At 38.3% G+C, this 13,843-nt stretch overlaps 1 non-coding gene across 1 annotated transcript; it reads right to left on the reverse strand.

The window, feature by feature from the left end:
• Window positions 1-715: 715 nt before the first annotated feature.
• LOC117274070 (small nucleolar RNA R71) lies at window positions 716-822 on the reverse strand. The gene has a single exon (XR_004504134.1). It is a non-coding gene; the product is annotated as a small nucleolar RNA R71 (small nucleolar RNA).
• Window positions 823-13,843: the final 13,021 nt, after the last annotated feature.

Below are 13,843 nucleotides of genomic sequence, written 5' to 3' on the forward strand. Positions count from 1 at the left end.
GCCGGGGAATTAACAGTGTTATTAATTACAGCTAGAAAAATTGCTAGGATTCTAAGTTTAGTCAATTTTTGTCATTTTAAATTCATTATATTGAAATTCTTACATTTTTAGTCTTGTGTGTTACAGATGCATGCCTAGAAACTACTCAAGAACTGGTGAATTCTTTTAAGCATTTTCGGATCTTGAGAAAGCTTTCAAGACATTAAATCGTGCAAACAAGAAGGACAAACGACAACAAAACCTAACAGAACAGATCGAACTAGAAATGGGGGACGTCATAGACGACCAGAACAACCGAAACAATGTGAATGACCCGAAAAACTAGGGTGTGGCACCTCTTGTGCCAGAAGCGGCCTTGTATGATTGGGCACAACCCACCACTGAAAATCTGGCAACCGCAATTGTAGTCCCTCAGATACAAGCGGAGTCTTTTCAAATAACAAACAACATGTTACATCTGTTGCAGAACAAGGGACTGTTCTCCGGGTCTTACATTGAAGATCCACAACAGCATCTGAAAAATCTTTTGTCAATTTGTGTCACTCAAAAGTAACCGAATGTGACACCGAAAGCAATCAGATTATTATTGTTTCCATTCTCAGTGACTGGAGATGCTCAGACTTGTCTTAATTTGCTCCCCATAAACTCCATCACTACTTGGGAGGAATTAATCAAGTAGTTTTTGAATATGTTCTACCCACCCAATAAGACTACCAAGCAAGTTGATGAGATACTGAGCTTCAGGCAGAAACCAACTGAAACACTACAAGAAACATGGGAGAAGTTCAAAGGTATGCTGGTTAAATGTCCACATCATGGCATTCCAAATCAGATGTTGGGACAAAGGTTTTACATGGGATTGGCAGATAGCTTGAAGGCCAACATTGATGCTTTAGCAGGTGGAGCATTTTTTAGCAAATCATTTAGAGAGTATAAGGTCCTGCTAGATAAAATGGCTCAAAACACAGGATGGATTACAAGAGACACTACAATCACCCCTGTAGTTCACTCAGTAGCTTTTGACCCAAACAACTCCATAGTCGAGAATATGGCCACTCTGATGACACAAATGAGTATCCTCACCAAGAAGATTGACGAATCATGCCAGAAGCAGGTACACATAGTTGACACGACTAATGAGGGCTTATGTACACCATGCATTAACCAACCATATGTGTGCTCGTGGAGTGGTGAAAGTGACAACCAGAACTTTCAGGAGAATATGAACTATGTGGGCAACTATGGGGGCCAGAGGCAAGGTGGTTAGAATTGGGGGCAGCAGAATCAACAGTATAGACCAGCACAACAGCAGTACAATAACAACAACAATTTTGGAGTTATGCGACTACATGGTCAAGTCGTGCCTTACCAAAGGCAACATGGATACAATCAACAAAATTATCAGCTTGCTTATCAACAGCCTCAACAACAACAGATAGTGAGATAAGATGATGGGTTGTCTGAAATTGAAGGAATGCTGCAACAACTGATTGGGTCCAATGAAAAAATTCAAGAGAAGGAGGAAGCACATGACTCAGTGATAAAAGGCATTGAGATTCAATTGGGGCAGATATATATGGCTCTGCATAATCGTCCCCAAGGAAATTTACCTGCAAACACACATGTCAATCTGAAAGAGCAGGGCCCGAAGTAGCTTATGGCAGTGAGTCTAGGAAATGGTTGAGATCTTGATCTAGAGCAAGAAATTGCTTGCAAAAGCTGACAAACTGAGATACTTGTGCCAGTACCAATTGAGCTGGATAATTCAACAGGGTTAATAGAGGTAACAACACAACATGCACAAGAGGAACCAAGTAAAGAAAAAGAGGTTGCAAGAAAGACTGAGAAAGTGCAAGAGCAGGCATCAGAAATAGTGCCGGGGAAGGATCTAACTCAAGTCACATGAAGGAAGCGACCTCTAGCACCCTTCCTACAAAGGTTGGATAAATATTATAAGGATGAGCAGTACAAAATATTCATGTAAATATTGAAGCAAATTCAGGTAAACATTCCTCTGATTGATGCTTTGAGGGAGATGCCCAGTTATGCAAAAATGATGAAGGACTTGATGTCTCGTAAGTTCGACTTTCAAGACTTAGCAACTGTGACATTGACTCAGACCTGTAGTGCTGTTATGACAAGACCTATAGCGGAGAAGCTATTTGACCCTGGAAGCTTCATGATTCCATGCACCATAGGTAGCTATACATTAGCCAAAGCATTGTGTGATTTGAGGGCGAGCATAAATCTGATGCCATTGGCTATCTATAAAATGTTAGGCATTGGAAGAGCAAGTCCCACATCCATGTTACTACAGATAGCTGACCGAATGATGAAAAGGCCATCAGGTATACTTGACGATGTACTTGTGCAAGTTGGAAAGTTTGTGTTTCCGGCAGATTTTGTCATTTTGGACTGCCAGGTTGATGAGGAGATTTCCATAATTTTGGGAAGGCCGTTCTTGGACACAGGAAGAGCTCTGATTGATTGTGAAACTAGGGAGCTAAAAATGAGGCTAAATAATGAAGAAATAACATTTAATGTGCAAAATTCCATGCGGCGACCCAGTGAGTTTGCAAATTGCTCTTTGATAGAAGCTGTGGATGTGATCATGGAGGAAGCTGATGAGGCACTTAATGCAAAAGACCCTCTAATAGTCTTCCTCATGAATTTAGAAGAGGTAAATGGTGAGGACTTGGCGGAGTGGGTGTTGGCTCTTGAAGGCCAAGGGTACTGGAAAAAAGAGCTCAAATTCGAGTTTTTATACTTAGAAGAAAGAAGGACCCCTCCAACTAAGCCATTGATAGAAGAGCCACCACAATTGGAACTGAAACCGCTACCATCTCACCTCAGGTATGCTTTCTTGGGACCTAAATCGACTTTACCAGTTATTATCTCATCTGGTTTGTTAGATGTGCAGGTAGAACAATTTTTGCAGGTGTTAATAGAGTGAAAGACTAGAATCGGTTAGACCATTGCAGATATTAAGGGTATCAGCCCGAACTTATGTATGCATAAGATTCTACTGGAAGATGGGCACAGACCTTCCAGAGAACATCCAAGAAGGTTGAACCCCAATACGAAAGAAGTAGTGAAGAAGGAGGTGATCAAGTGGTTAGATGCGGGAATCATTTTTTCCATCTCTAACAATAACTGGGTTAGCCCAGTTCAATGTGTGCCAAAGAAAAGTGGAATGACTGTGGTGCAAAATGAGAACAACGAGTTGATTTCAACAAGTACAGTCACGGGATGAAACATTTGTATGGACTACAGAAGATTGAACAAGGCCACCTGAAAAGACCTTTTTCCCCTGCCGTTCATTGATTAGATGTTAGATAGATTGGAAGGGAGGTCTCACTTTTGCTTCTTGGATGGATACTCGGGGTATAAAAAGATCTCTATTGCCCCGGAGGATAGAGAGAAAACACCATTCACCTGTCCATATGACATCTACGCTTTTCGGAGAATGTCGTTTGGCATATGTAATGCACCCGCCATATTTCAAAGGTGCATGATGGACATCTTCACAGATATGGTAGATGACATAAATGGAAGTTTTTATGAATGATTTCTCAGTGGTGGGAAACTCGTTCGATGACTACTTTAGGAATCTGAAAAATACTGCTGAAGAGATGTATGGAGACTAATTTGGTGCTAAAATAGGAAAAATGCCATTTTATGGTACAGAAAGGTATAGTCTTGGGACACATAGTGTCAAGTTAGGGCATTGAGGTGGATCGTGCTAAGGTTGATGTAATAGAGAAGTTTCCACCACCCACTTCCATCAAGGCAATAAGAAGTTTCCTTGGTCACGCAGGTTTCTACAAGCGGTTTATAAAAGATTTTTCTAAGATTGCTAACCCCTTGTGTAAATTGCTTGAAAAAGATCACCCTTTTGTGTTTTCTAATGACTGCAAGGTAGCTTTTGAGGAATTGAAGAAGAGGCCGGTGTCTGCACCTATCATAGTTGCACCCGACTGGTAGTAACAATTTGAGCTGATATGCAATGCAAACGATTATGATGTGGGAGTAGTGTTGGGAAAATGAAAGGAGAAAGTCATGCACCCAATTTATTATGTAAGTAGAACCCTAAGTGGGGCCTAACTAAACTACACAGTGACCGAGAAGAAAATTTTAGCAGTGGTGTTCGCATTTGATAAATTCTGGTCATACCCGATAGGCTCGAAGGTAATTGTTTATACTGACCATGCTGCTATCAGGTACCTAATTGAGAAGAAGGATTCAAAGCCGCGCCTGATTCGATGGGTGATCCTACTACAAGAATTTGACCTTGAAATCCATGACCGAAAGGGAATAGAGAACCAAGTGGCGAATCACTTATCCAGGCTGAAAGGAGCGGAGAAGAAGGTTGATATAGAAGAGATCGTGGAAACCTTATCGAATGAACAACTGTTGGCCACAAGACTTGTCGTAGCGCCATGGTATGCAGATATCGCAAGCTACCTGGCGAGCGGTATTGTTCCATATGACTTGTCCTTTGTGCAGAAGATAAAGTTCTTTCGTGATTGTCGCATGTATTTTTGGGATGAACCATATTTGATTAGGATTTGTATTGATAACATGATCCGGAGATGTATTTCCGAGATATACCAAGCTTCTGTTTTGCAGGCATATCATGCTTCGCCTTATGGAGGCCATTTTGGTGGAGTCAGGATAGCTGCTAAAGTGCTGAAGTCGGGCTTTTATTGGCCGACTTAGTTTAAAGATGCACACTTTTGGGTAAAGAGCTGTGCAGAGTGCCAACGGATGGGAAATATTTCCCATCGACATGATATGCCCATGAACCCGATTCAAGAGGTAAAAGTATTTGATGTATGGGGAATCGATTTTATGGGACCATTTGTCAACTCATATGGCAACAAGTACATACTGATAGCTGTGGACTATGTCTCGAAATGGATAGAAGTCGTGGCACTCCCAACAAATGATGCAAAGGGAGTTATTGGTTTTCTAAGAAAAAATATCTTCACCCGATTTGGCACTCCAAGAGCGATTATCAGTGATGGAGGCACCCACTTCTGCAACCGAGCCTTTACAAAGTTGTTGGAGAAATATGGTGTTCATCATAAGGTTGCCACTCCGTATTCACCCCCAAACAAGGGGGCAAGTGGAGGTGTCAAACATAGAAATCAAGAGTATTTTGACCAAAACTGTAAATGCTACTCGGACTGACTGGGCGAAAAAATTGGATGATGCACTATGGGCCTACCGCACTGCATTCAAAACTCCGATTGGTATGTCACCGTATAAATTGGTATTTAGAAAAGCGTGTCACTTATCGGTGGAGTTAGAGCATAGAGCATCTTGGGCGTTAAGAAAATTAAATCTTTACTTGGAGGTTGCTGGTACGAGTAGAGTCACAGAGCTGCATGAACTTGATGAGTTTCGTTACCATGCGTTTGAAAGCACTAGGATGTAGAAAGAAAGGATTAAGATGATGCACGATAAACATATTCAAGAAAGAATTTTCAGTCTTGTTGTACAACTTAAGATTGAAATTATTTTCGGGTAAGCTGAAGTCTAGATAGTCAGGACCATTTAGAGTTGTGCAAGTATTCTCAAGTGGAGTTATAGAAATTGAATCTGAGGATGGAACGAACAAGTTTAGAGTCAATGGGCAAATATTGAAACATCACTTTGGCATGGATGAGTAAAAACTGGTATCGGTGATTCATTTGAAGGAGCCTCAAGTGTTGAGTGAATTGTGAGTCCGATTGACTGCGTCGTGCCGTGAAGTTAAATTAAGCGCTTGTTGGGAGGCAATCCAATTTTCTTGTTTTCGTTTAGTTGTCATTTAGTCAACAAAAAAAAAAATAGTTCAGCGCCCAGTTGGGCGCCAGGAACCGATGAAAACAACAAAGGAAGAATCAAAAAAATGCACAGCTGCCCTATTCAGTGTCAGACGCGGATGAAAATGCCCAGGTAAGTCCCCCTACCTCTGTTACCCCCAACCCGACCCAAACCCATCTCCCCACCTAATAATAATATTAAAACACCACTTTCTAACATAAAAACCAACCCGAACCGTCACACCCTAAACCCCAAATCCCCCCACGCCAGTTCTCTTCCCCCCTTCCCCCACTCGCTTCTTCTTCTTCTATCAAGCATAAGGTGAGTATTTCTTCTTCTTCTTATTCTCTTATTTTCATTTTTTTTATTGTTGTCTTCTCTTATTTTTTTTTAATTAATTCTTGATTTGGTATTATTGCGTGTTTTCTCATCCCCCTCTTTCTCCCCCAACTTCTCATAGAGTAGAGTGTTGGCAAGTGTATATTGAATAATATGTTATATTGGCGTTGTTAATTGACTAGGGGTGGATAACTCAAAGTCCCACCACCTCATTTAATTTGGGAGGGTATGTCACTTGTCCAATGGTTTGAAAGGCTTGAATGAAAGTGTTGCTCACCAAGTGTTCAATGAAATTATTTAAAGAACATTATTGATGGCTGGCAAAGTCTGAGTAGTCGAGCATTGTTTGTTGGCACTAAGGTGTGAGTGTGGGGGTATTAGAGAGTGATGTCGTGCACGAAGGTCGTATGTGTGAGCCTATCTGTGTGCACTTGTCATGTATTGTATTATTTCTTTTCTCTTTTAGGTGTTTCATTGAATTGTAGTGTATCATAATTACGTGGGTAGCGACTCGGGGCAAAGAATGCTCTGATCAATCTATTTTAAGGGTCTGAGTGTAGTACGATGCTTTGTGTTGTATGTGTTGCCGTTATATGCTATATGTGGATGTTGTTGGTTGCTAGGAGGAAGTCTTGAGTACTCGAAGCATTGCTTGAATTTTAAATGTGGGGTCACCCCAACCCTACCTTTTGTCTATCGAGGATCTTTGAAGTTTTCACTAATGCGACATTCGTTGTTCACATGTGTCAGTACGAATTTCTTGTGAAGGTTTGCAAAAGGCAAAGGCAACGAAAAAGCCTTCTACAACTGCTCCATCCACAAAGAAGCGAAAATAAAGTGAGGTTGCTTCATGCGAATCGGGAAAAGGAAAGCAAGTGGCGGAGCCTTCAGCAAGGCAGCCTTGTGTGCCTCGTCCAGCCCTTCAGCTATATAGAGAGGATGCAAGAAGTTGGTACCACTCCTTTGTACCATACGAGCAGTATATCTCAGAGATAGTCATCAACACCACAGATTTGGAGCATCATTTTCCTACCGTTTAAACCGGATAAAGGAGTTGAAGCTGGACCGTTAGTTAGAATGCCCGGGCTAGCTAATTTGAGCATGGTGAGAGAATTATATGCTAATTGGAATTGTAAGAAAAATGAAGCCGATGTGCGAGGTGTGGGGATCAACTTGCAAGGTCAAGCGCTTTGTGAGTTTTTGGGGGCTCTAAATCATGATCCGTGAATTTTTCAAAAGTTCGTGCGCAGTCCGGATTACCCAGCCATCCGTCAGACATTACGTGGGGTGAACTTGATGGCAAAGTGGATTCATTCACAACGAAATTACACCCTTATGGACATGTGCCGGACTGACTTCAACAGAATATCTAAGGTCTGACATAACTTTGTTCTTGCTCGTATTATGCCAGATGAGCATTCTTCAGATTGCACGAGAGCGAGGGTTTGTTTGATCTATTTTCTGATGACGGGGAACCTGTCAATATTGGTTAGTTCATGCTTGATGAGATGATTCGTACTGGATTTCTGAATGACTCTAGGAGATTTTTCTATGGGAACCTGTTGACACAGATGTTGCTGCAGCGGGAGGTGCCAGTTTATGAGGAAGCTGATGAGATTGTGCCGGCTCCGACTGAGTTTCTAGATATCTCGGCGATACCGCCGGAGAATGGTCCAAACTTGAGTGCTGCGGCCAGGTAAGAACGGGATGACAACCTGTATGTATTGTATGGTGAGCCTGCTTTTGCAAAAGGTGAGGTTGACAGAGGCAGAAAAAGCAAAAGCTAAACCAGGATTGTCCACTATTAGGGTCGACCAAGAAGCTTTTGGGATTGTCACCGGGCAACCCGCTCCACTCTTTTGAGGATAGGAACACTATTCCACCATCTCCTGATTGGGGCGAGGCTGGTGAGGAAGTTGTGGGCCTTTAGTCATTGTGAGCTCTGCGGAGGACATCACATCAGGTGGTTCGCGGTCTCTAGATCGGGGCAAGCGTGTAGATTGGTAGATAAGGACTCAGATGGAGATGGCTCCGACTACGACCCGAATGGGCCCGCTTAGCCAAAGAGTTCGTTCTAGCCACCCTCATGCTTTATATTTTTGTTGTATGTGCATTGGGGACACTGCACTTTTTAAGAGTGGGGTGGAGAATTTCCTTTGATGAGTAGTAGTAGTATGTTAGTACCTAGTAGTAATGTAACTTCGTAGTTTTAGATTCTAGCTTCTTGATTTTAATTGCGTAGTTAATAGAAGTAGTAATGTAGTATATTAGAATTAGTTTGGTAGTTTAATTTAGAAAAAAAAAGTTTGGACTTTTCCTGACGATGGATCTCTTGGACAGCTTTCTTGAGGGATTAAGGTCCAATAAAAAAATTTAAAAATATTTTTATTTTTATTTTTAGTTAGTCGTAGTTAGATAATAATCCCCCTTGATTTTTTTTTTGCTATCGGTTCTTTTCCAAGGGATGTAACTTGAACCGGATATTTTTTTTAATTTTTTTTTTTTACATATTTTTGATTTTTTAGGAAACACATGGAAGAAAAATAAATTGAGTGTCCTATAGGCCTTTTGACCTGTTTGATGCTAGCATTGTTAGACCATAGCGTGCAAATTATCTTCCTAACATGTTTTAATGAAAAATATGTCGTAAAAGATTAAATCGCCTGTCTGCGACGCCTTCTCTCAGTTACCTGATCTCATTGTTCATGTAGTTCTTTATTGCTTAATACTTCTCCACTTTGTGATTACTTGCCTAAACTTGAGAGTTGGAATGGAACCGTACCGATTGGGGTCATGTGCATTGTGTGATGTGAGATGTTAAGTACATTCGGTGCTATCATGTGTTTGTTTAAAACTTGCCCTATGTGTTAGTCGAAGCGAAATAAGTAAGCTTTGTGAGTCTAGGAGATGATGTAGGCGTTTCTTTGATTGTCTATTGAGCTATTATGCCACCATAAATATAAAATAATTATCCTTAGATAGCCCATTTGAGCCTATAAGCTTTTTATTTGGCACCCACATTACAAGTCGAGTTCCACTTTGTTCTTTAAGTAAATTTTTGTTGAACCTTCTTCGTAAGCACGTAAGTCACTAGAAGAGTAAGGTGAGAATTGGGGTAGCTTTTGAGTAGAACCATAGAATAGGACAAAAAAGTACACGCATGTTCGAATGATCATTGGCGAGGCAACCTAAATTTAGGGAGAGTGTTGGAGAAAAAGAAGAAGAGAAAACATATATATAGAAAATACACCTCCTATTCATCGTGATCCGGGCTAGTGAATGCAGAGTTGTGCTTAAAGAAAAAGGGCCAAGTTGTATATGGTTTCGTAGCATTACTTGAATTGGTCATGAAAAGTGGGTAGTGGAAAGTTAAGTGTAGTGTATTAAAGTGCTTAGGAGGGTGAGTCACTATACCCAAAAATATATCCTACCTGTCCCTTAGCCTACATTACAACCCGTAAAGACCTAATCGATCTTAGACTTTACGAGCTTAGATTAGTGGAGATATACACTACGGGCAAGCCTATGGTACAACCATGGAATGCACATGAATTTCTTTGTGAGAGTGAGTGGTTCTTTGTTCATATATGTGATGTCCTTAAATTATATTCGAATGCATATTTGAAGGAGTGAATGAAATACCATCTTACTCTTTGGTGAGGCACATGATTCCATGACGGATAAGTAACGTTATTAAACATCTCTTATTGGGTGAGTGCACAGGTTCAGAGTGCTGATTGGCGATGAGTCGGTCTTTGAGGTTGGGTGGTTATGAGCAGGTTGTTTGAGTGTTTTTAATTGGTCACTAATATTTCGGCATGTGAAAGTTGGGAAAGGTATGAATGCATATGCAAGAGCTAAATTGTCGATATCAATCATGGTCATAAGTGTAGTGTGTTGAATTGCCAAAGGTTCCTCTATTGTATGATATCTTGCGTGCATTGTTTGGTTAGCAAGGTTTTAGGCTTCTCGAGGACGAGCAAGAGCTTAAGTGTGGGGTGATGATGTTAGGCTAAAAATCCATATTTTTGCATGTAATTTGCCTTGCATTATACCTCAATCTTGTTAACATTGGTGTAAATATTTGTGACTCGAGCTTAATAATGGTGTTTATATGTGTAGGAGTCAATTTGAAGTGATTTGGCAAGCTTGCATGCAAAGTGAAGTAAAAACAGAAAAATTTGGAGGGAGTATGATTTTGGTGCCTAGCTGGCACCAACCAAAACGCCAATGGCAGAATAGCACAGAAGTGGAAAAATTTCGGTGTCCTGGTTGGCGTCAGGCGCCAAGTGAGACGACGAAGGGCGGATTTTGTCCTAATTCGGCTAGGCCTTGGTAGTTTCGACCCTACATTCCCCCAACATGTATAAAAGGAGTTCTAAATCTATTTCTTAGGGGTTAGACATTATTGGAGAGGAAAGAGGCTATGGGAACACGTAGAAGCAATGAATCACAACAGTTTTTCTCTTCCATTCTTCCTTAATCTATATTTTAATACTTTCAGTTATTATCATGATTGTTAGTATGGTTATGAGTAGCTAAATCTTCCCATCTAGTGTTTGATGGAACCTATTGGAGGATGATTTGTTCACTATGTTTAATATAAATTTGTCGTTGATCTTTCTCTACTTGTTCAACTATATTGTTGTTATTGTTAATTGAAGAGATCTCAATTAAGTGTGCCTATTTAGTGTGTATTACTCAAGAGAGAGTACTCATTTAGGTAGTCGTTGAACAACACCACACCCAACGTATTTGAGAGATCAATACGGAGGTTTTAAAGGCGGGATTAAAGATAATGAAACATTGGTGTGATCGTAGTGAGCGGTGAATTAGTGCAAGCTAGCGTAGTTCGAGAGAATATGTCTAGTAAATTGTGGTAGTTGTTCGAGAGAGAGTTACGACACCCAAAGGAATCACGATCGATAGAGAATACTTAGGCGAATTTATATGAAACGTAGCGGAGGAGATTCCGACAATAGGAAAAATTATAACCCTAGACTTTTTCAAATCTTGTCTACAACGTTTGCTCTATTAGTATAAATTACTGCATTTTACTTACTCTTATCTTAGTTAGTAAACACTCAAATCGATATTTAATATTTTTGAAGGTTGGTTACTTGAATTCTTGCGAAACTAGTGGTTGGTAATAATAGGTTAATTCCCTGTGGGATTCGACTCCGAACTTATAAACCGGCTTATATTTGCAACGACTGCTAGACCTCTTAGGAGGCGTAGTAAGTCTAGAGTCTTGTTTTTGTTAGAGTCGAAGTTCTAGTAATTTCTATTACTACTTATTATTTATTTGGTTTTGGTAATTTAATTATCTAACTGTTTTTATTGCCTCCTTTTCATATCTTCTATGCTACCGTATTTCTTTTTTATCACTGTGGTGCTTATATTTTTCTTGAGCTGGGGATCTATTGAAAATAACTTTTCTACCTCCACAAAATAGATGTATAGTTACATATTACCATACTCAAATCCCACTATGCAAAATTATACTGGGTATATTATTGTTGACGTTGGGTTCTTGGTAATAGAGTGTTTGATTTTTAACAGAATTTTTCCACTCCTCACTCAAGTTCAGTCAATTTAAAACCATTCCATTCAATGTACTAAGACCCATAAAATCCGCATTACGCAATATGTGAAAATCCACGGCTGTCGTCTTCTTCTTTTTTGCCCCATAAACTACGGCATATAAAAATAAATAAAAAAGAGGTTAAAAAAATGATACAGATTGCTCTAGTAAAAAAGTGATTAAAGAGCTCTAGAAGGTCTCATTCTTTAACCAAATATAAGAATAAGAAATACATTGTGAGCACCTAATTTTTTAATATATTTAAATTTTTATCACCTTCTACTATGTAAATATTTTTAGAAATTTAATATATATATTTTTAGCTTTATTATATTTTTTTTATATATGGTAAAAAATAAAAATAATTTAAAAGGTCAATTATTACGATTAGTATTATTTTTATTTTTTTTATCTTTATTTTAAAATAAAATAAATTAAAAAACCGATTTTGTTTAATTTTCGGATGGGAATAAAATAATAAAAAAATTAAACGTATGGAATTAAAAAGTAAAAGTAAAAGTAGGCAAAAATTGTTTAATAAAAAAGTAAAAGAAAGTGGAAAATTAAAAATAAAAAAAAAGTAAAAGAATGTGGAAATTTAAAAAAATAAAAAGTAAAAAAAAGTTGGAATTAAAAAATAAAAGTAAAGGTAGCTGAAGTTTTTTAAAAACAAAGTAAAAGAAAGTGAAAATTAAAAAAAAGAAAAGTAAAATAATTGAAAAATAAAAAAAAGGAAAGTAAAAAAAGTGAAAATTTAAATATAATAAAAGTAAAAAAGTGAGAAATTAAAAAATAAAAGTAAAGGAAAGTGGGGAATTTGTTTTTCATAAAAAGAAGAAAAATAGGAAGTGGAAATTATTTTTAATTAAAAAATAATAAAATAATAAAAACAAATCTGAAAAAAAATTTAAAATTTTTTCTATAAATAGAAGAGAAATGTGAGCAGAAAAGGAGAAAGAGAAAAAAATAAGAAGGGAGGAGGGAATTGAGAGAAATTGTTTTTCTTCTTCTACGCTAAGGGAATTTCTACTCGTATCATTCTTTCTTCGTCTTTCTTTCGAAAAATCCAGCAAGTCATCACCCAAAACCCAACAAAAATACTTCATAACATGCTTTTTACACGCCAAAATAGTGGAGTTAATAGTTAAGGTCGAGGATTCTGTTGGAGCTCCGTTCACTAGGTTTGATGTTATTCGTCGCTTATGCTTGTTCGACGTTCGTTTGAGTTATTGTACCTGTTCTTGGGGACTCATTTAATTGGAAATTTTGTATTAAAGGTTTATTCTTCCCTCTGTTCTTTTTATCTTATTTCATGTGATTTTATTTATTTGCCTTTAAACTTTATAAATAATAATGTAAGCTAGTCCATAAATGCTATATGCTTAATCATATTTTTGGAAATATGGTATTCAAACTTGCTTTAAAGTTGGGAAGATTTGGACCCTAATGAGTTTGGGCTTCAATTGTTGGGTTGTAGGGTATTGGTATATGATGGTTTATTTATTAAAATATCTAAAATCATACACTTCTTGCACGAGTAATTCCATAATTCATGGCCTTCACAATAATCTCAAACTTAGGAAAGAAACAAATCATGAATGCGCTAGAATGTTTTAGGTGTATTCTTAATTAATTGAATCATCGTGATTATGTATACGTTCGCGCAACTTTGGGCGAAACAACCTTAAATATAATAAAAATGCTATTAATTGCGTACACGTACACGTGACATGATTTTGGCACAATAAACAAAATGGATTCACACACATGATTCGTTTCAAAGATGATTCAATATTTTAATATAAAAGCGGATAGATAAAATATGAAAACCAATAAATCACAGTTTATTTAAAATTAATTCAAGCCAAGTTGTAGTCAATAAAGCGACCGTGTTAGAACCACGGGACTCGGGGAATGCCTTACACCTTCTCCCCGGTCAACAGAATTTCTTACCCGGACTTTGTTTTTGCAGACCAATAATGATAGAGTCAAACCTTCCTTTGACTAGGGATTCAAATAAAAGGTGACTTGGAATACCCAAAAACCAATTCCAAGTGACGATTCTGTAAATAAAATAATCTCTATTCAAATTTGTCACTTTAATTGAAA

The sequence above is a fragment of the Nicotiana tomentosiformis genome, chromosome 11 (assembly GCF_000390325.3).
Source record: "Nicotiana tomentosiformis chromosome 11, ASM39032v3, whole genome shotgun sequence".
NCBI lineage: Eukaryota > Viridiplantae > Streptophyta > Magnoliopsida > Solanales > Solanaceae > Nicotiana > Nicotiana tomentosiformis.